Raw genomic sequence first — 22,868 nt, forward strand, 5'->3', positions numbered from 1 at the left:
CTGTTTCCTTAGCTGTTAATAGTTTCTTTGAAGTTATTTTGAATTTTCAAGGCAATTACATTATCAGCCAACAATAATGGTTTAGTCTTTTCTCTTTTAATTGCTTAATGTTTCATTTTATTAATTAAAATTTCTAAATCATTTAAGTGATCATTTTGATATGAAGCATACTTTTTGATTATATGTATGGAAATACTATCATTTTTTCATAGTTAAGGTTTGGATAAATATACTTTGATATTGGTAAAGTAAATTAGAATTTTATTTTCTTTGAATATTAGAATTGTTTTCAAGTTAAATGTGACATATTGAGAAACATTATGAAACTCTAATTTGAAAGACTTTGAATTTTCATGTAATGTATTTTTAATTCAAATTAATTTATTATACATTTGTTCAATCTTTACTTTGGATCAGAAAAAAAATTTCATTACACATTGGAATTCAAATACATTGGCCTTTCCCTTTAAAAGGCTATATAATAATTTGGAAAATGACAATTAAATAACTTAAAGTCATGATTTCTCATTGCTAAATAATGCATACATTATCAGTAAACAATTTAAATTTAAAATTTACTAAGAAAATATTGAAAGATTTTTATATTTCATATCACTATGTGAATTTTAAAGATTGTTTAAATATAAAATGACTACAGTCATACTTTTGGATTTTTTACATCAAGAAGAATAGTGATTGAATTCTAACTAAAAACATTCATAAAATTTGGTAATACCCCACTAAATTTCAAGGCTCAAAAGCATGGACTATATAGATTCTATCGAATTGGGAAACTGGATGTTAAACATAGTTAACCACTGTCTCTGGTAAAATGACTGAAATGACACATGTGTGATACTGTGATTGGAATATTGTTGATCTTAAGAGTTTCTTTGAATCATCAGGTGAGATTTCAGTAAATATTCACACAATTGTGGGTTTGGTACTAATTTTATTGCCTCAAATCACTTAATAAAATGTATCATGATTTTCCTACCTTATGATACAATTCATCATAGTTTTAAATTTCTTTTTGATATTACTTTTTTAGATAGTATATATAAATATTTTATATTTTAGGATACGTTCTTTTGACTAGATCCTTTATAATTTAAACACATAAATTTATAAATATTTATTGTTAATTTTTATACATTATGCTAGTTATTATGAATTATAATAAAGAAAATAATAAATAATCAGACACAAACTTTCAAAGAGCTTGCTTTCTGCTTGGTAGATATGAATAAGGAAAATATAAAACAGATTGCAGTGAAATATGTATTCTTTAGAAAAAGTAATAAACATGAAATTTACCGGTTGCATATTTACCTTCCTCTGAAATAAGCTTTTTTCCATATAATCGTTACCTTTTATAATTATGTAATCACTTGTTGCTTATACTTTTATATTGTGTTTCTGATATTTTTGCCTCCTTTGGAACTACACTGGCTAAATATATACATGAATCCACATAGTATTACTGGTGATAATTCCTGACAAAATTATAATACCTGATTTCAACAGAATGTGTATTTGTAATTTATATAATCTCTCTCTCTCTCTCTCTCTCTCTCTCTCTCTCTCTCTCTCTCTCTCTCTCTCTCTCTCTCTCTCTCTCTTTTGGTTGTTTGAGACAGGGTTTTTCTGTGTAGCACTGGCTGTCCTGGAACTTACTCTGTAGACCAGGCTGGCCTTGAACTCAGAAATTCGCCTGCCTCTGCCTCCCAAGTGCTGGGATTAAAGGCATGCACCACAACGCCCAGCATATCTCTTATGTTTTATAACCCTGTATTCTTGTTTTTGTTAAAATCTTTCATCAAGAACCAATTTAAATGTATGAAGCCGTTTTCAGAATAAAAGTTGATGCTACATAGGGATAAGATTAGTATATGCCGACAGCCTCGCATTGTAAACCTTTTCTCTCATTAAAGAGCTTGTCCAGTACTGTAGAACCACTCACCAAAGAACTGACTTGCAAAGTAGGAGGACTCTGTGTGCTGATACATCTACTAAAAGTGATGCCAGCAGGAAATGCTGGTGTATTAAAGTCAATGTTTTCATCTTTTGGACTTAAATTATACTTTTTTGTTGTTTGTTTTGTTTTTGTTATTATTCTTTATAGCTTACAATTTTAATATGTAGGACCAGTTTCATATTCTTAAAATGTTATGATATTTTGTAATATTTTATCCCTTCTCAACTTTATATGCAGTTATCAAATGATATTTATCACCAACCATGATAGTTGTCCCTATGGAACTGTTATTCTATGTATTATTAAAAAAAACTATATAGCTTCCAGACCCGAAGGCCTTTCTCGGCCTTACTGTGAGCCTCCTGTGTGGTATCATTTGTTTGAGGTCTTGTTAAAATGTAAATAAATTATGCACAGCACACTTCCTCTATTTACCCAACTTACTATATTGAAACAACTGTCTTGATGGAGCACAGATTGATATGTAGTGTGTTTCTGTACTGAACCAAGTGAAGAAGGCGTTGTATGAATATTTAACAGAACCTACTTCATAACAGTTTTTAAAAGTATTTTATGAATTGTAGATAATCTGAGCCATGGGATATGATGTAATTCTGCATAACAGAGTTCATAGAAAGAAGATAACTCCTCAAACAGAATTGGATTAGGCTCCTGAGAAATACATGTTTGAGCTTTTATAGCACTTTAACTTTATAAGCATATCCCACATTTAATTTTGCATATTACTGTCGTAGTACTATAGTAAATATAGCAGGAATGAAAATACAAACGTAAGGATGCTTCCTAAAACAATTTGTCTTTACTCTAATGCACTTTTTCCTCTAACGTTTAGTTTCAAATATGCCATTTTGTTTCTCTTGAGAAGCAATTGCTAACCTCCATAATTTAGGAAAAAATTTATAATCTGTGTAATGTCTCTCTCTCTCTCTCTCTTTCTCTCTCTGTACATATATATATGCATACACGCACACACACACACACACACATATATATATATATATATATATATATATATATATATCATGTGTGTCATGATTAGATCAAACAAAATCTATGAAATAACAAGTGATAATGTTACTTAAAAGTTGATAATATCAAGCCTATAGAATATAGTGCTACTTAATTAATTGATATGTTAACTTTAGAAACAATTAGTGTAAAAATTGCTCATTTCTACATTACATATAAATAGTGAGATGAAGAAGCAATTTAGTGATGTACAGTAAATCAAATTTAGCAAAATGAAGCTGGTATTAAAGTTTATCTCATTGGAGGCTAGAAGATGTTTTAGTGGGTAATGTGCTGACCTAATCCTGAGATCACCCATATAAGAAGGTAGATTTGGTGGTGCATGCCTGCTTGATAATCAAAATGAGGAAGACTCCTATATTTTCAGGCCAGGCCAATCAGCAGGCTTGACATTCAGTTCGAAACCTTCTCTCAAAAATAAAATGGAGAGCGATTGAAGAATAAACAGGATATTATCTCTGTACACATGTGCACACATATACAAACACGTACTCATAAAAATGTATCTCATTGGAATATTATCTTAAATTACAGTAGTGGTGATTATTATTGTATGAACAAATTATTGATGCCTGTAATTTTCTTATATAATTCTGTATTTTCCATCAAATTTTTTCATGATTATTATTGATATTTATTAACTGTCTTCTTTGGCAGCTGTAAATATGCATATGATACAGTCTAGTTACCTGCACCCCACTCTGTTCTCTCTCTCACCACTGTCAACCTGTCCCCTTGCCTGTCCATTTCTCACATTCATGAAGTCTTCACTTTGTCTTATGGACCACTACATTTAATGAGGCACATCGTGTAACCATGGGTTTTGAACTATTCATCAGAGCCTTCTGAGCTTACCCTGACTACACAAGTGAAGTCAATTACTGGCTCTTCCTATTGTGAGTTAATAATTGACCAGGGACAGTTGTGGCCCAGTGAATCTCCCCATCTATGACAGACGAATGACTACAGGCCCATACCCAAGGCAGGCAACTAAACCTGATCTGAGGTCCTGAGTGCAGTGAGTCGGCCTTATTTGGAAAGTAACATTTCCTGTCCATTTTCTCTCTTCCTGCTCTTGCATTCTTTCTCCCATAACTTTCTACTCATATATTCCTTCATTCCTTGTGCAATGCTTCCTGAGTGCTAAAGCTGACAGTTTAAGTGTCCTGTTTTTAGAGCTTGACACTCAGTCATCACTTTTTGAGTGTATGAGTCAGCATATTCCACAGTTCATTGTAAAGAGAAGTTTCTCTGGTGAGTCTTGATGTAGCCTTTGTCTATGCGAAGAAATGTGAACATCAAGAAAGCTTTTTGACACCGTGACTCTTTAACCAGCGGTAGTATGTATCCAGTCATTTGACTGGGTGGACAGTACTCAGAATTAATGCCTTTTTATGGATAGACTACAAGTCCAATCCATACAGTGATGAGATATCACAATAACAGTCACTTTTGTGCCAGTGGACAATTTTGCTGGGCAAATTTTATTTGCATTGTCATTTGCAGGATTCACAGCTGCCTAGAACATTGCTGAGTTTCGTCCCAGGGCAGCCTAAATTGCACCTTTTATCACTATGAAAGCTAGCCAGCCCAAAAGAAGCTTCCAGATCAGTTCCAGCTTGATTTCTCTGTATCTTGAAACAAAGGTATATCTTCAGCAATAGAGTTACTCAACTTCTGGTGGACAACCAAAAGGCATGGTAAGAGCATGTGATTTGCGGGAAAAGATGCATGTTCAATGAGAAACTATTGTCTCAAAAACAATGAGCTGAAGATCAAACAGAGCAGACCACAAATGCCAACCTTCAATACATGTACAGGGGAGGCACACCTGGACACACATGTGCACACACATACATCACATATATACAAATATAAAAGGCTCTTGGCTTTATTATATTATGTACACTTGGAAGCATTGGACTGTCACCATATACTTTGGGAAACATGTACTACAAATACTAAGGGTAGGAAGAGAGAAATTGACAGGAAGCGATTTAGTATTTTAGAGTTAAGAGCTTCAGATCATACAGATATTCCACTCTGAATTTTTTAGAGTATATGTAGGAACTAAGCTCCATTGGAAGGGCTGCAGTCATTTCAGGAACTTTTCCATATATTTTGTATACATGGATATTTTGCTGCCATTACATCACAGTGAATAATAGAGGGCATCTAAAATACAACTATTCTCTCTTACTATTAAAAACAACTATCACTTTGCGATTCAGTTGAATCCTCCAATAGAAGCTGTAAAGCCTAACAAAATACACGACAGAGGAAATATCTACCTACTTTTCGTAAGAGACTAAGCACCGATATTCCATTTTGGAAGACCCTAATTCCATCCAAATATTTGTCTCCAGAGCCTCCCTGGTGGGACTGCAGGCTTGGAATTCTCATTATAATAGTTTGGATATTAACTGAGTGATAACCAAGGCAATGCACTTCTGTCATACTCCGTCTTCTGGAAGACTTATACTTTGAGCAGTGTCTGTGCTGTACAAGAGTTTTATTACGAACTATATTTCTTAGGTTTCAAATAGAAATCGTAATTCTTACAGTTCTTAGGACAAAAGGAAATAGCTATAGCTGCTGTGCCTGCATTAATCAAGGCTGGTCTTGATTTCTCTGAGATTTTGTAAGTATGAAGCATTAGTTTTGACTCAGAAAAATCACATTTCAGAGTTAAATTTTGTACATTTTGTATCTCTCCTATACATAGTTCCCTGTTTTCTTATACTTCTTGGTGTCTTTCGAGTATAAATTTTGAAGTTTTCTAGTAACACATTCTGAATGTTTACTTCGTCTTATGTGATATCAGTGATTTTTTAATTTTATTCATATCATAAATATTCTTTGCAAGTTTATTCTTAAGGGAATTTTATTGTGGATCTTCATTTAAAGAGTCAATTTTCCAATAAATATTATTCTCCCTTCTATATATGATCTTCATAATTTTTCATATTTTACTTCCTATGAAGTTTATCCCCTTAATATATTTAAAAATATGCCTTGAGTGAGCCCAGAAAATCATTCAACATGAAATAAGTTCATACATGCAAACCGTAATCAAAGAAAGTAGTGAGACCTTAAAGAAATGCTTTTTGTCTTATAATAAGTCTAGAGTGTATGTTATGCTCGCCAAGTGATTAAAATAGTTCAGCTCATCGCTTCTCGGCCTTTTGGCTAAGATCAAGTATAAAATAGTTCAGCTCAGTATAGGTCAAAAGTTCTCAGCATTCCATGATGACTCAAGATAACAGTCATTCTCAGCTAGTAGATCCTTTCAGCTATATGTGTATAAGTGTTTATGTGTGTTTGTGTATATATTTATATACACATATGCATATACACATATGCATATATACGTATATATATACATATATATATATGTGTGTGTATATATATACATATATACATACATATATATATATATATATATATATATGATATCTTTGTCTTTTGATTTAGGTCTTAATTTATTTTTCTTATTTTCCCCTTCTATTGAAAATAATTTTTTTCCTGTAATATATCTGGGTTGCAGATTCTTCTACTTTCCTCAGTTCTTCCCCATCTTCTCTCCTATCTTGATTCATTCCCTTTCTCTTTATTATAAAAGAACAAGCTTCACGACTCATAGAGGTTTAAAGAGACTGAATAGGAAATCACAGAACCTGCATGGGTCCCTAGTAGGTCCTCTAAACATGGATTTATGGTTGTTTTCCTTGGTGTTCTTACTGGACTCCTAACAGTGGGAGTGTGGGGGGAAGGGGTGTCTCTGACTCTTTTGCCTGATGTTGGAACCCCTTTCCTCTGGATTGCCTTGTTCAGCCTCGATTCTGAGGTTTGTATCTAGTCTTCTTGTATCTTGTTATGGCTTGTACTCTTGGTATCTTCTAGCCCCTTTGGCTTTTACAGTCTTTCTGTCTGCTCTTCTGAAGGCTTCCCTGAGCTTGGAGGGGAGGGATTTGATGGGGACATCCCATTTAGAGGTGCATTCTAAGGTATCTCCCTCTCCCTCTACATTTCTCCTCCTCTCTCTGCATGTTATCTGACTGTGGCTGTGGGTCTCTGTATTTATTCCCATCTGCTGCAATAGAAAGCATCTCTTGTGATAACTAAATAATGGAGTGATCTATGAGTATAGCAGAATATCACTAGGAGTCATTTTATCACTGCTTTTTTCATTTTTTATTATATATTTTCTTTATTTACATTTCCAAGGTTATCCATTTTTCTTGTTTCCTCTGAGAAAACCCCCTCTCCCATCCCCCCTTCCCCTGCTCACCAGCCCACCCACTCCTGCTTGCTTCCTTGTCCTGGCATTCCCCTACACTGGGGCATCAATCTGTGTCCCACAAGGCCTTCCTCTGCTTCATATGCTGCTGGAGCCATGGGTCCCTCCATGTGTACTCCTTGGTTGGTGGTTTAGTCCCTGGGAGCTCTGGGGTTACTGGTTGGTTCATTTTGTTGTTCATCCTATGGAGCTGCTAACCCCATCAGATCCTTGGGTCCTTTCTCTAACTCCTCCATTGGGGACCCTGTGCTCAGTCCAGTGGTTGGCTGAGATAGGAAATCACGGAACCTTTTCAACAGAGGAATCTCAAACAGCTGAAAAACACTTAAAAAAAATGTTCAACATCTTTAGCCATCATGGATATACAAATCAAAACTACTTTAATATTTTATCTTATACCTGAAAAAATGACTTAAGATCAATACAAGTAACTGTTGTGTGAAATATAGAAAAAATCATGCACTCACACTAGCTCTAGCTAATTTCTAGTAAAGGGATTTTATCGCGTCCAGGGTCTCCATGGTCCCCGTTGTTGGCAGCCCATCTCACAGTTCTCTTGAGGTGGATCCTGCTCATATTCCCAGTCATCTGACCCCTGTGGTTAGCTGTCACAAATCCCCATAACCCAGTAAAATCAAAACTGTAGAGGCTTATAATTTATCAGTCAGATTTATATCAGTTGATTCTCAACCCTCAAAATGCCCACACAATGAACTCAGAGCCCATTGATATAAACTGCCCACCTAGGTAAGACAAATTGTCCTATAATTATCCATCCCTTATAAGATGTTCATAACTACTTGTAGCTATTTAAAGCCGCATGAAATCTGGTTCATCTTTTTCTTCCTACATCTTCCTTTCTTCTTCTTGTGTCTTCCTATCTCTCCCATCTTTAAAACTCTCATCCCACTTTCTTTATCCACTGCCCAATCCCAGGCTCTAGCCTTATCTTGTATCTGCCCTCACCTGCATATAGACAGCAATCCACATATCCCTGCTTTTGTCCAGTTAAAAGACTCTTTCCTCTCAAATATAAATTGAACACAACTATTATCATTTTGTAATTTATAAAGTATAAGATACACCTAACCTCCAGTCCATTATATTCGTCAGTTAACTAGAACACTCTGTTATCTATCCTAACTCAAAAAAGGCTTACAATAGTTCTGAACAATAGTTTTAGAAGTTAAAGGAAAGTAAAAACAATCTTGCAAATGCAAATAGAAAAGGTGGTTGAAAGTTTACAGGAGAGTCATTCATTAATACCCAACTTTTTAGAGAAACAAAGTCAGAAGTCAAAGAAATTTTTAAAAGGAAAATAAAAATGAAAATAATAATTAATTAAGAATTTTATATCTAGCAAAACTATCTTTAAATATGAAAAAATCATATTTTTCAGATAGACAGTTTATTAATAATAAAACATTTAAGCTAAAAGGAATTGAGAATAAACTGTGACTAAAATGTACCAAAATAAATGGGACAGTCAGCCCCAGTAATTATGTAGTACCCCTGTTTGTAGATGAGCCATTTGTTAAAGCTAGAGTCCCTAAGGAAGATCTTGATGATGTGACAGAACCTAGTAGGAGGGCTTTATGTGTATGAAGTTGTTGTCTTGTAAGGGCTTGTGGGAAGTTACTGGTTCTTAGTTTTCATTATGTTTCCTGACCTGCTGAATGATTTGCTGTAACATAGTCTCTATCTGTGATATGCTGTCCATTCTGCGGCCTCCAATAAGTTGGCCCACTGGATCATTTAATGGAACTTTCAAAATGTAAAAGAAAATAATCTTTATATTTTCATAAGTTGATATTTACTTCTTTACAGTGACAGTAAGATAAGTAGCATGGATAGGTAAATATATAGTATAACTGTATAATAAACCCCAAACCAAAAGAAAGAAATTAATAGCAATAAGAAATTAATAGACTAGAAAAGAAAAGGTCTCTGTTGGTAGTGTTTGATGCTGTGGTGTCTCACCAATAATCTCTGCTCCCAGGCATGAGTCCTTGGGCTTCTTACCTCAAAAGCATAGTAGTTTTCATGGTGGGAAAGTGAAGACCTTCCTCAGGGATGACCCTTCCAAGCCTTTCCACCTCACATCGTTTCTAGTCTGCAAAGCTGGCATGACCCACATCATCGGTGAAGTGGACAGGCAGGATCCAAAGTGATCAAAAGGAAGTTGTGTCAGGTGTAACCATTGCTGAGACACCACCAATGCTGGCTGTGGGCATTGTGAGACAGGTGGAAATTCAACAAGTCCTCTGCACCTTCAAGACTGCCTTTCCCTCACACATCAGTAACAAGTATAAAAGGTATTTCTACAAAAACACAGAAATGTAAGGAGAAGGCCTTCACCAATACTGCAAGAAATGGCAAGACAGCATAGGCAAGAGACCACTGTAGGAGGACTTCAGTAACACAAAGAATGACTGCCAAGGCATCCACATTAGTTGCCACCAACAGATATGTGTGCTCCCTCTGCTCCAGAAGAAGGTCAGCTTAATGGAGATGCCAGCTGAGTATGTCACAGGGGCTGAGAAACTACACTGGGCCCTAGGGAGACTGTAGGAGAAAGATGAGATGATATCATCAGGTTGACCAAAGGAAATGCTACCAACAGGACTCTAATTGCTGGCCTGAAAAGAAGCTACTCTGTAAAACCCACCTAGGGTTATCCAAGTTTTCTTGTATTAGAGCCTGGCACTCTCCCTGTGTGACCTTATCTGTAGCTTGAGCTGGCTAAAAGGACTATCATCTTAAAAATCTATAAGATTTATCAGGGGTAGCTTATCAAGGGTGGCAAGCTGATCAAGAACAATGCTTCTGCATGTTCAAATATGATCTATCTTACTAGAGCCTCAACTTACTCGGTGGCATTGTCAGTTATGTTGAAATGAACAGTGACTTTGTGCTGCTGAAAGGCTGTGTGGTAGGAACCAAGAGGCAAAGGTTTCTGCAAAACCTTGCTGGTATAGACCAAATGATGAGCTCTGGAGGAAACTGACATGAACTTGTTTGACGCCATCTCGGGATTGTTGATGGTCATTTCCAGACCACATAAGAGAAGACAGCATTCATGGAACCATGCAAGAAAGACCAGATTGTCAATGAAGAAGGTGCTTAAATGTGCTTGAAGTACCTTGTACATCTGGTCAGGTCTCAATAACATCTTTCCCAATGGCAAAGCAGAAAGGGGGGCAGGGAAGGGAGGAGGGAAGAGAAAGAAAGAAACAGAGAAAGGAAAAAGAAAGGGAAAGAGGAAAAAGAATTTCAAGAACAAAATAATAAAATCAATGAAATTGGCAGAACTTTAGCTAGACTCACCAAAGAGCTGAAGATAATAATTTACCAAGATCAGAAATGAAGGAGGGGTAGCCAGTGGTCACAAGAAAACCCATAGAAGTAAAAAATATTCTAAGATAAAACTATGGTGTGAGACATTCCAGTTTCAATCAGCAATTCAGTTAAACGAAGCAGCCTGGAAATGTTCAGGTTAAGAAGGCTACCTAGAAAGAAATATAGAACTTAGGCCTATAAACATTAGATAAGTAAAGTTGATAAGGCCAGTGAGAAAAGAGAGAAGGAGGGGGAAAGAAGAGAAGGAGGGAGGTGGGACAGACTCACTCTAAATACTGATGGTTTCCTAGATAAATTCTACCAAAAAAAAAAAAAAAACCTAAAGAAAAAATTGCAATCTTTTAAATAGTTTTTGTGAATATAGTGGGAGGAAATAGATCACTTTTAAAAAATGAGAATTAAACCTTGAAGTCAATAGACAAAAATTTAACAACAAAGAGAAAAAACAAAATCAATACCTGTACTGAAAATAGACAGCAAAATCTTAAACACGCTATTCAAATATAATAATATAGGAAAGCATTTGCACACCCTGATCCAGTAGGATTCTTCCCAGAATGGCTTAGAATCCAATAATCAATCAGTGTACAGTACCATATTCATAGACTATGAATTGACCATCTTAATGGACATATGAGAGCATCTATTTGTTTCAGCAGTCTCAATGATCGAGAAACAGGGGACTTCTGACCCTCCGGGAGACAGCTATGAAAACTCTAAAATATAAATATATTGATAGAATCTCACTGCTAAGGTGGAAAAGCATCAAGGCTGTCATATCTAACCTGTTGCATGTGATGATATAATAAACTTGAGTTCAGAATGATGAGACATGGAAGGGAGAAAGGGGGAAAGGAAGGAAAAGAAAAGAAGCCCTAAGGAAGAGAAGTCAGTGGAAAAATGAAACGTAAAAATGATTTTTATTTGTAGATAATATAACATGACATATACAATATTAAGTATATTACTTAATTTATGTAAATTACATAAACACACTAATGAACTAATTAGGAGTTTGGCAAATTAACTATATATAAGTTCATTGTAATGAAATTACAAAAATTCCATTTGCAGTAGCATCAAAAATAATATTTTTTCAGAAGCTGATAAGTTAATTCTAACACTGAAAATAATGTGAAACTTAAATTACTGATTAAAAAGGAACCAAAATTAGATTACATACAGTATCTTATCTTCAAACTTATTGTTCAAAATCTAACGAGGAAGAGACTCTGATAATCCTTTATAGATCAATGGAGTGAAGTTGAGAGGCCAGAAAATTAAGCTTGATTTTTGGTCAGATAGTTTTCACAGAGGTACCAAAGCAATTTGGCATTGCCAGGTAAAGTGTAAAGACCATGTGACTTCTTATATATTGTACATATTTACCTCACACCATCCATGACCTAAATTCAAGAGCTAGAATTATGAAACTTGAAGTTGTTAGAGAAGAAAATTGCTATGAGTTTGTATCAGAAAGAGTCCCTAGATATGCCATTAAAACCTTGATTTTAAAATGAATAACATCCTAGTAATGATTGGACTGGCAAGCTAAACCCACTGGTGTGATAGTGGATTTAATACTCACTGTGCAAGATGGAATCCATTACTGATATTGTTAACTAGGCCAAAGCTTTCTGACTGTCTAGGTCATAGGAATAGGGGAGACCTAATACTATTATTTTTCAAAATGAACATTGTATTAAATTGTCCCCTAAGTTGCCATCTTTATACCCATAGATTAGTATATCTCTCATCCTTCATGAATTGAAGAAATTTCTTTTTATATTAGGTGATGATTAATAGAGAGAACAATAGCTACTCAGTCTATGACAATCAGTACTATACCTTTTCCTCCATGGATTTATAGATTATTGAATAGAGGGCAGAAGGAGTGTAAGCGCAAGATAGTGGACATTGCAATGAAGTATTACTTATTGAACGTGGTAGGATAATTGCCTGCATGAGCTCACAGAGGCTATGACTTCATGCACAACACCTGTATATTATGAAGCCAGCCAAAATACCAGTTAAAAAGTCCCATCCCTGTCTGAGTATCTGTTTGGTAATTAATGAACTCTTTTTCATATCTGTTGCCATTTAAAAGCTACCTGTGTCCAGTAAAAGGTTCTACACTCTTGTGTACACAGCAACACTAATTAGACCCTTGGCTTTCAAAACAGACACACATGCAAGCATACACACAAGCACACACACACATACATACATACACACAGGGGGTCAGTGAGAAACATGAAGTTGGAAGGAAGAGGAAAGAAATTGGAAGAAAATGGAGAATGAATTTGAAATGCATGAAATTTTCAATAAAAATGTGCCTACAGAAAAAGAATAAATTGATAACTTGAACTTCAACAAAATTAAGAATTTGTGAGTTTCATCATAGAAATCAGATGATAAAACACAGATAAAAAACCAGACACAAGATTTTTCATAGATTGACAAGTCATCATTTTATCATAATTGTTATGGTTATTTATAAATCATAAATTATCTCATAATATATTTGGAAATATTCCATGATATGATAAAAAATCCATTTTAAACTGTCAATATTTTGAATATATATTTCCCTGAAAAAAGAAATAGAAAGTGCCATAAAAACAGGAAAAGATTCCCAACATGATTGAACTTAGGGAAAAGTAAACTTAAACCAGAAGATACCAATTCATACTTCTGTGTTAGTTATAATTCTGCTTTTTAAGGCATTTACAGTATCCTTTGAGATATGGAGAAGTAGAACCATCCACCACAGCTAGTGTGAGTGCAACATTGAATATTCTATTTCAAGTATGTAGTAAATTTCTTAACAATTAAAATAAATGAAATCTGAGAGCCAAATAATTCCACCTCTCAGTGCATTCCAAAGAGAAAAAAATATATATATATATAACTTATATAGAATATATATGTTTATTTATAATATATGTATCCATACAAAGACTTCCACATTATGGATGTTCATGGCAGTATTATGCATAATAGACAAAAGATGGAGACTACCTTAATGCACATCAGCTGACAAATTGACATAAAAATGTTATGCACTATATAAATTCCATTCAGCAGCTAAAATATATGGAGGCAATCTGAAATGTGACAATTTCTCAAACTGTGTTGTGTTTATTGTTGAATAACTCTGAATGTACTCAAAATTATTGATAGTAAGTATAATATGTTATGGGTAGTTTTGATTGTCTTTTTGACACAATGTAGAATCACCTTGGAAACGAGTCTCAATGAGAAATTCCCTAGATTAAGTTGGCCTGAGGTTATTCCTATGAGGGATTTCCTAAATTTGTGTCCCTGGGGTTTAAAGACTTCCTGTGAATTTGGACTGTATTATTCTTGGGTTGGGCCCCAGGTTTAATGCAGTCTAGAGTGCCTGTAGTGTTAGCGTGCATGTATTGATTTGTTGTTCCTGTCTGTGGATGGACTATGACTAGCTACTTCATGTTCCTGCTCCTTCGTCTTCCCTATGATAATGGACTGTAATTTGGGATTGTAAGCTAAATGAACCAACCCTGTCTTTCTAAGTTGATTGTGTCAGTGTTTTCTTTCCCGGGACAGGAGATGAAAGTCAGACATACATATGTTCTATAAGTTATGCTATTATATAGTGTTAAGATAAAAGTGTTTGTTAAAAGTATAAAATGATGGTTATATCTTAACCCAGTAACCAAGGTTAACATCCTCAGTTATGTGTCATGTTGACAGCATGCACTGCCCAATATTATAATAATAAATCTTTTTGTATGCCATTTGGTAAGTCATAATTCCAGTCTATTCATGAAAAAGTACTAGCAAATATTAGTTCAATAACTGAAAATAATGAAAAACAAACAAAAAATTACAAAGACCAGAGAAAGTACGGACACATGGCAAAGCCATGTAGTTGGACATTCGGAATGGGATTCTTGGAATAATAGAAAGATAATCATGGAAGAGCTGATATTACTTGACATCAATAGACCATTTACTAACTTTAAAGAATCATTTTATTTTAGGTGTGAAAAAAGTCATTTTTATGTTTACAAAAAGTTACCTTTTAGGGATCACAGTAAATCCTCTATGAGTGAGTGATATGCTATCTGGCATTGCCTTGTAAATGATCTGGTAGAAGAAACACTGGCAGAGACAAGGTGGAAAATGTGTGTGCAGGCAGTACGTGCATGCAACCCCCCCCTGTACATTTTACTCTCCATGTGTTCAAAATTTTCCATAACGATTTTTTCAAAAGGAAAATTCAACTGAAAAGCAAATTTCTCTATTAACATTCTATGCTGACCACAGTCACTCACATCATGTGTCTTTCAAGAGTCAAGTATGTACAGTGTCAAAGTTAATAAGCCATAAAAGATCTACTGAACATGCAAAAATAACCCAAGCAAAGAGTAAAATCAGGGCAGAATACTCGGGAGGACATTAGGAGAAGTGCTTGAGTTAACAAACCTCCTAGCTGGGGTTCTGCTTGTTTTTCCCTTGAAGCTCTGTGGCCTACTCCGAAGTGGATATCTCATTGCCTATCTATGTGAGGATTTGAAAATGAGGTAGACTGTGGTTAGAAGACACCTTTGTTCCTGTTCAGTGCTGGGACCCAAGGGGTTTCACCACTCTTTGTGGTTTTGCTGTAGGAGTAAGGGCTTTGTGTGTGGCCTTGTGACTTGTAGAGTGGTCAGATACCTTATTTGCTGCTTCTTAGAGTCTGTAGAGCATGCAGTGCAAAGTACCTCACTGTTTCACTGAAGGCTGTGTGCAGAAAGAATCCTTCTCTGGGACTTCCTAATTTACACTGACCCCACTGTATCATTGGCTACTGACTGCACTCTCTAAATCCTCATAGTTTAACTCTTCTTAGAACATTTGCCAACAGTGTTCATGTCACTATTGCCTAAGATTCATTTTTAAAAAGAGTTTAGAAACTGATGTGTCAGGAGAAATTCTTATTCACAATACATGCTTCGTAGATCTATTTTTAAGGTGGATTTAGATCTATCTTTAAGGTAGATTCCATGCACAGTTGTGAACATGAAAGCTGGAAGATGAAAAGCAGAGAGGAGGGCAGCAATAATACCCTCTTCTGATTTTCTGCTCCTCCATCTCAGTGTGCCCTCAGAATTTTGCCCTTTCCTTAATGATCTGCCTTCAAGCAATTTCTACCTAATATTGCACCCTACTGCTAACTGACAGAGCTAATGGTTTGTTCATGTGGCAATGAAGAGGAGCAGTATTCATATCAAAGACAACTGGTCCCACTTCCAGGTCCATCTTTGGGCCAAGATACGTAATCGCCAACAGTGAGTTGGCGACTGTATTTTTTGAGTCCTGGCGCAAAGCAAGATCCATCTGTTTTGCCCAGCCGTTTGCCTGAGTGCCACAGAACAGTCCTGTTATTAGGCTTATTTGTGGTCCTATTTGAGGTTAGGCATAATGTAAATAAACTTCAGTGCTCCTCGTGATGATGCAGCCCAGGAATTAAAAGTGGTGGTATTGGGAGTTTAAGTAGGGCTGTGTCTGCTTGCTCACTGCTCTGCTTTCTTTGCATGGAGAAACAGACATTTAAGAATGAGTTTGTCATCTGGAAGGATAGTTGTGACCAAGTTTCCCTCAACAGGATACAAGATGTTATTTTTGAGCTTCATTACCCTCACCAGAGAGAGGGACAGAGAAAGAGACAGAAATGGAGAAGAAAGCCAGTCAGAGAGGCCAGGGAGGGAGGGAGGGAGGGAGGGAGGGAGTGTGTGACTTCATGCCGTCTCTTCACAGTGGACTTGATGATTTTGAATGGTTTCCTTTACTCCACATCTGCTGGGTTGAGGAAAAGGAAATCTGACAGAACTGAACTGCTACTTCTCAGTTACTTCTCTGTGCGTCTATTTGATCTGATTCCACTCACCTTTACTGCTCCAAGCCAGACAGTGCGTCTGTTTCACTGGCCACATTTTGTTGGTGAGAACAATACCAAGTGGGATTCAGATTTATCTAGAAATGGACATTTTTTGTGTTTCTGAATCATTTATCAGGGGTTATTGTTATTCCATATAATTTTTGAGCACAGTTATTTTTGTCAGTGTCTTTCATGAATGTTTGGTTGCCTTATAAGGATCTCTGTGCTCTCCCCTCCTCTCATTCAGTTGTCCCTGGTGACGCCTCCATAATTTCTGTCTTTACACGGGTGCATTTTTAGTCTAATTCAGGCATTTGGGAAGCAGAGGGAAAGTTTAGTAAGTCAGTCAGTATTTTTTTTCTAAAATCTAATCCCATTCATGGGTGGTTTTAGTATGAATTATGAGCAAGTTTGCATTTAAAATGTATGTACATCAAATAGACACATTGCTCAAATTATTCTTCCATATATTTCAAAGAAAAACAGGATTTGCAAGTGAGAACCAGATGCATTTTCTAATAATAGGTGCAATTTCAGGGATGATTTATGATTATGATCTCATATGTGGAAATATTAAAATATTACTTTGCATTATGTGAGGGTCAGACATAAACCTACAACAATCAGGGCAACAAATATATATTTAAAATACTGCAGTATAGTAAAATAAGGAAGATAATTATGATAGCTCCATTTAACATTTTAAAATACCTTTTTCTAAACACTTATGTGTTAGTTATTTGAAGCTAAAAATAGGAATGACTTAATGTAGTATATATGTGACTCTTTTATTGCTAGTACTTGTAGAGGATGGTGTTTGAAGAAAAGATTGAAAAAGAAACAGTAGGATGTTTTAAGCCCAAAGTTGTGGGATACAATTGGAGAACTGAATGTTTGAACTCTTAATTTGAAGATTAAAGTTTTTTTTTTTAAGGTAGACATTTAAACCAGGATGTCTCAGTCAACCCTTATGACCTTCCCATGTTACATTGGTGACAGGATGGTACACAAAGTTCAGTATGATGTGCAGTGGGGCACAGGCAGCCCCTAATGCAGTGTGGTAGGAATTTTGCAGTTTGTGTTGCTAACTCAATTGGTTTACCTCTAATTTGCAGCCTTGCCCCCATAGGTAAATCATTTGAAACCACCTATTAGTGTTTTTCTAATTTCTCTCAGTCATAATTTTCCTTTAACCTGTATATTCAATCCACCGATATCTCCATGTTGTCCTATGATCTTAATGGTTTCCCTATTCTTTGGGTTGTGAAGTTCTTCTTTGGGATATTTCTTTTTCCTCTAAATTGCTTATATTGTAAATAAATTCACTGTAAGAAATGTCTACCCATACCACAATGCAGCCCTTGACATGGAGGGAGATTTGGGTTTTTTCAGAATTACCTTTGTTTCATCTCTAGATCCTTTTATTTTCATTTAGAATCCACTCAGGGAAAAGGTTTTTTTTTTTCCCCCTCTCTCTTGCTCGCTCTCTCTTTCTTTCTTTTTCCCCCTTAACAGGGATAAAAAAGCTCCGCTTGACTGATAATGCATTGCTTTGGATGGGGAAACATTATGAAAGTTTAATTTTTAATTAAATCTGAAATACCAATTATAACTGAAAGAGATTTTAACCTGTTTCTTTTCAGACTGCCTGAAGTTACATTTTGAGACTGAAATCACTGCACCTTAAAAACAAAAGATTGGGCTGCACTGTGTTCCTGTAAGTGGGAGCTTCCTTTACCTTCCTCTGTGTTTTCTGTGACCAATCCACAAAGAGACAAAACCACTGCTATCATAGTAACCAGTCGAGAGGGAACATCTGAATGTCCCCAAAGAAATATATCCTTAAATGATTTCCTTTTTAAAGAAAGTTATTGAGCTCAATATTTCAGGGTGGCTTTTATTCCCTCGAAATTATGAAACCTTTCTTTTGGCAGGTTTGAATTTCATTAGGGAGGGTGTCGCCCACTGTGTATCAGCATGGTGGCATAAATCCTGTGTGGAAAGATGTGTGCATTCTTAAACCAGACTCTTAAGAGGTAAATGAATTCTTTTGAATCAAAGTAAATTTCAGTTTCTTTGGTGATGTCACTAGGAATTTTTAGCCTTTGTGTCAATGGAAATGGAAAGTTCCTGATGACATCACAGGATTCTATAGCCTGAAGATTTGGGGCAAACCTAAGTAAAAATGCATAATTCCCTTGTGTGCGCGTGTTCCCCATTCTGCTACGAAACAGTCAAAATAGCACATCTTATGTCTTCCCGTGAGCTACAAGGCTGTCTCTCAGTCCCATTGTTCCATAAATGCATGTCAGAGTCTACCACAGTCTGCTCTACCCTTATTTAGCTGCTGTTTTGTCAATGTACTTGGAAGAACAATTAACATTTGGGATTTCAATGTCTGAATAACAGGCAGTGAATAGAACTGGAGCAAATAAAAGATTCAGATGCCCAGGGTAGGAAACAGAAGCTTATAGTTGGTGGGAGAGAGAAAGAAAATCATTTTAGTGCTTGCATTCAGGGTGAGAAATAGTATAAGGAAAGAGGCTATACATGTTTTGGATCAAAATAAACATTTTTTTTAAATAAAGTCAGGTTTCTGGGGCCTCCTAAGTTTCGCAGTCTGATGTTTTCTGTCAGTCTTAAACATCACGTCTTATGTGGGGGTGCCGAATGTGGTGTCCTTACTGTGTCCTGGTTTCTGCCATGCAGGTCCTCCCAGAGGGCCAGACCATTCCTCCATTTCACTTCACTTCCTTCGCTACAGTCTTTGATTAGTGTCTGAAGTCAGACCTAGGGGTTAACATGTCTGCATCCTTTGTCTGACAAATCCTAAATTCTTTTTTATTTGTTTGTTTTGTTTTGTTTTTGAGAGAAATGGAACCGAGGGCACCTTGGCATCTTGGTTTTGTTGCAGATCCAGACTGAAACATAAGTAATGGTTGCTAATTTTGTTGTAATCACAACAGTTCAAGCCTCTAGACAGTAAGGTTTCAAAAAGTAAGGTCATTCATTTTTTTAATCCCCAATATTTATCACTGTAATGGATAAATACACATAAAAAGCTATGTTCTTAGTATGATTAAAAACATTTTAAAAAGTCAGAAATCTGAGATTCCTTACGGTAAAGAGGTATCTGGTAAAGTTTCTGGCACTTAGGAAAAGGATCATGAAGAAAATCATTTGCTATAGACTCTGCTTCTATTCATAGCAGACAAGGTGCCAGCCTCCTGTTCTTCTCTCCTTGCTTATACTTGCTTTCCTGACTCAAAAGAGAAGTACTTACTCATATATATCCATTTTGTCTGTGGCATAATCTTCAGGTGTTTTCTGTGTAAAGTCTGCATTATTTTTTATATACTAGAATTGGCTTCAAAGGTAAAACCACCCGGATGGAGAGTAATTGGCCCTGCCCATCTCTCCTGTTGGCTATATGGTAGACTGTGTTTGAAGTGTAGCAAGTAGCAACGTGGATGCTGGTTTTCGAAGAGTCTTGCAAAATTGCTGAGTAGATACTCTTTCCATTGAGTCAGACATCAAAACCAGTTCTCAACACCATAAGATCACAATATTCTTTAAAACTCAGACTATCATAAAACATAACAGCAGCAAAAAATGTGAACGAAGGAAGGAAGGAAGGAAGGAAGGAAGGAAGGAAGGAAGGAAGGAAGGAAGGAAAGGCGTCTCAATTGATATCAGTAAGCTGAGGCATGGGTAATGAGTTCAGGTGTGGAAACCATACTGACTCCCAATGCAGATCATTCTTAAGCATGTCGCTGTGACAGAAGACCAACCCCTGATGTGGAGGCTTACTGGTTTCATCTAAAAGTAGTGTACACAATGCTTTATAGGGGACAATATAATTTTGATAATCATTGAAACTTACTGTATACCAAGTAGTCTAAAATTAATGAATAAAGCAAAAATCTGAAAATATTATCAAAACTTCATTATCTCTACACATTTTGATACTCTTGGTTATGCCCCTTGGCCTTTATAGACCAATTTACTGGTTCACTTAATATTCATTATGGTGATTGACAAAGATGGTCCACTAGAAATTTCAGTAGTTATTCGGCTTATAGTTTTGAGGATAAAGCCAGGAATCTGAACATGGAATTTAAACTTACCAGCAGTATGAGTGGTGTTAAAATGTAGCTAAAGTCAGAGCTCAGTTTTGTAGAGAACACTTTTGGGGTGTTGGGACTGGAATAAAATTAAATAATTTAAAATAAATTTGTTACCATGCTAATTTATTTCATACTGCCTTTATTAATGCTGTAATTTCACAATGCAGAGGGACGTATCAGAACTTTTCTATTATTTTACCGAGAGTCTGATCCTAGACCTATCATAATTTGTTTCACCGTTCAGTTTTATCACATGCATGCCTTCCCCTTCTACCGTAAGAAGATCAAATCACTGTGTACAAAAGCTGATAACCTCTGTCTCTGTGCCCCAACAAAATGAAGCAGTTGTACTTTTGCAAATATCCATGGAAGCTGTAGCATACAGAGGAGAAATCGTGTCATTGGAATGTCAGAGGACAACTCCAGAAAAAACTCAAAAGAGTGCGCTACTCAAACTTCTCTCTCTTCTCCATATATTAACATCTATTGTGTTCATCCTGTGAACAAAGCATGTTCATTAACACCTATGGCATGTAATTAAGGGGTTTTTAATGTGTTTGGTAAAAAAATTAAAATTAAAAAATTTTAAAAATGGAATCATTAATTCATTCTTCAATTCTACTTGATGCTCCAACATGTAATAAGCACACATGCTCCACTATGTTCATAGCAGCCATATTTATAATAGCAGAAGCTGGAAAGAGCTCAGATGTCCCTCAACAGAGGAATGGATACAGAAGATATGGTACATTTACACAATGAAGTATTACTCAGCTATTAAAAACAACGACTTCATGAAATTTGCAGGTAAATGGATGGAACTTGAGAATATCATCCTGAGTGAGGTGATCAGTCACAAAGGAACAAACATGATATGTATTCACTGATAAGTGGATATTAGCCCAAAAGTTCAGAATACCCAAGATTCAATTCACAGACCATTGAAGCCTAAGAAGATGGAAGACCAAAATGTGGATGCTTCAATGCTTCTTAGAAGGGAGAACAAAATACTCAAAGGTGGAAATATGGAGACAAGGTGTGGAGCCAAGACTGATGCAAAGGCCACCCAGAGACTGCCCTACCTAGAGATCCATCCATGTACAGCCTCCAAACCCGGATGTTATTGTGGATGCTGGGAAGTGCTTGCTGATGGAAGCCTGATATGGCTGTGTTCTGAGATGTTCTTCCAGAGCCTGACAAATACAGAGGAAGAAGCTTGTAGCCAACCATTAGAATGAGCTCAGAGGTCCCTGATGGAGGAGAAGGGATTAAAAGAGCTGAGGTGGTTTGCAGCCACATAGAGGGAACAACAGTGTCAACAGGCCAGACCCCCCCCCCCAGAGATCCTGGGGACTGGACCACCAACCAAAGAATACACATGGAGGGACCCATGGCTCTTGCTGCATATGTAGCAGAGGATGGCCTTGTTGGACATCAGTGAAAGAAGAAGCCTTTGGGCCTGAGGGTGTTAGATGCCGCAGTGTAGGGGAATGCTGGGAGGATGGGAGTGGGTGGGTGGGGGAGCATCCTCATAGAGGCAGGGGGAGGGAGGATGTGATAGGGAGGCTCTGAAGGGGAGACCTGGAAAGGGGAAAACATTTGAAATGTAAATAAAGAAGATATCCAATTTTTAAAAAAGGCAAAAAAAGAAGAATATAGATATGAGCTCTGCATGCTGAGCTGTATTTACAACCTCTTAAGGTATAAGAAACTAACTCAGTACACACATCATTACAAAATGACAAATTGTCTCCATGAAAAGAACTGTGTATGCAAGAGGATAGTTGGTGAGGTAAGGCTAATTGTAATCATCATTAAAGCATCAGTTCTGAGTTTGAGGAGCCTGGCTCTCCTGAAATATAGGCCTAAGGTAGGACACATTTCCCATATGTATAAACAGAGAATGCTGACAACCTTCTGAGATAAGGCCAAGCTCATTTCCTTTGTGGTTAATAATTATTAGAGCCTGGTTGCTGGTTAACCCACTTTTTAAATATTTTACAGTATTCTTTACATAAATAAAGAATATATGTCAACAATATCTTTTACTCCTAGATTGTACTTTTTCCTGTTAAATCTTAATCTTATCTTTAAATGTGGTATATTTTACCTTATGCAATTAACAGTGGTCTAGAAACAATGAAAGCC

At 36.2% G+C, this 22,868-nt stretch overlaps 1 protein-coding gene, 1 non-coding gene and 1 pseudogene across 19 annotated transcripts in view; all 3 read left to right on the plus strand.

Moving 5' to 3' along the window:
• Zbtb20 (zinc finger and BTB domain containing 20) overlaps nt 1-22,868 on the plus strand; it is a 765,654-nt gene that overhangs the window by 298,605 nt on the left and 444,181 nt on the right. For 15 of the 18 annotated variants that reach the window (XM_085832267.1, XM_029470523.2, XM_085832261.1 and 12 more), the window contains one exon: nt 18,237-18,310. The exons of the other annotated variants lie outside the window; for them this stretch is intronic. The gene's annotated coding sequence lies outside the window, so the exon portion shown is untranslated. The remainder of the gene's footprint in view (nt 1-18,236; nt 18,311-22,868) is intronic. 18 annotated transcript variants of the gene reach the window in all.
• Nucleotides 6,198-6,386, plus strand: LOC115029669 (U2 spliceosomal RNA). Its single transcript, XR_015045800.1, has one exon. It is a non-coding gene; the product is annotated as a U2 spliceosomal RNA (small nuclear RNA).
• On the plus strand, nt 9,919-10,913 carry LOC115029571 (large ribosomal subunit protein uL3 pseudogene; annotated as a pseudogene).

This window comes from Mus caroli, unplaced genomic scaffold, assembly GCF_978045245.1.
Source record: "Mus caroli unplaced genomic scaffold, Mus_caroli_1 scaffold_17, whole genome shotgun sequence".
NCBI lineage: Eukaryota > Metazoa > Chordata > Mammalia > Rodentia > Muridae > Mus > Mus caroli.